The sequence below is a fragment of the Antrostomus carolinensis genome, unplaced genomic scaffold, assembly GCF_000700745.2.
Source record: "Antrostomus carolinensis isolate BGI_N321 unplaced genomic scaffold, ASM70074v2 scaffold116, whole genome shotgun sequence".
Taxonomy (NCBI): domain Eukaryota; kingdom Metazoa; phylum Chordata; class Aves; order Caprimulgiformes; family Caprimulgidae; genus Antrostomus; species Antrostomus carolinensis.
Genome location: NW_010323811.1, coordinates 221113 through 221783, shown reverse-complemented (window position 1 = coordinate 221783; position 671 = coordinate 221113).

Below are 671 nucleotides of genomic sequence, written 5' to 3'. Positions count from 1 at the left end.
AATGTGATGATTACCATAGCTGTGTTACTGGAAATATAACAGAAGATGGTAACTGGAGCAAATGGGTGACTGCATTTATCTGTGAAAGAGCTGTGCTTTTGGAGGGTAGAAAGTTATCTCAGAGAAGCATCTAGAGACTCTCTGGGTGGATCTGCTTTACTCAGCACAGTTGAATTTGGGACATCCCTGAGTGCTGGGCCAACATACATATGTATGATATAGCACAGTGTCCTCCCAGGGTATTATCTGAAATCTTCATAGCAAAACTAACTGGTTTGGGCAATAGTTGTGACTGTTACTCTGCTAAACTGCTCTGGTCACACCAGAGTCATCACATGGGCGCTGAGTGCCACAGCTCTCACTAGCCTAAGACCAAACCCCTAAGCAGATATTCAGTTTTCTCAAGCCCAAAAAGCAAGTTGTGCTGGGAGATCCGGAAACCTGATGAACAAGAAAGGGAGTTCACGTGAAACTGACTGACTACATGAGGAAGAAAGTTGGCTTTTTTCAGTCCTGAAGTTTTACCCATACAGTCCCTGGTATGGATGCAATGGTCTCCCTGATTTCCCCTTCCCATATAGGAATAGGCTACATTTGACAGTTTTTGATCCATTAGTAGGAACTGATTCTTGGAGAGCCATTGCCTGTTATAATTTTGCAGTAATTTAGGT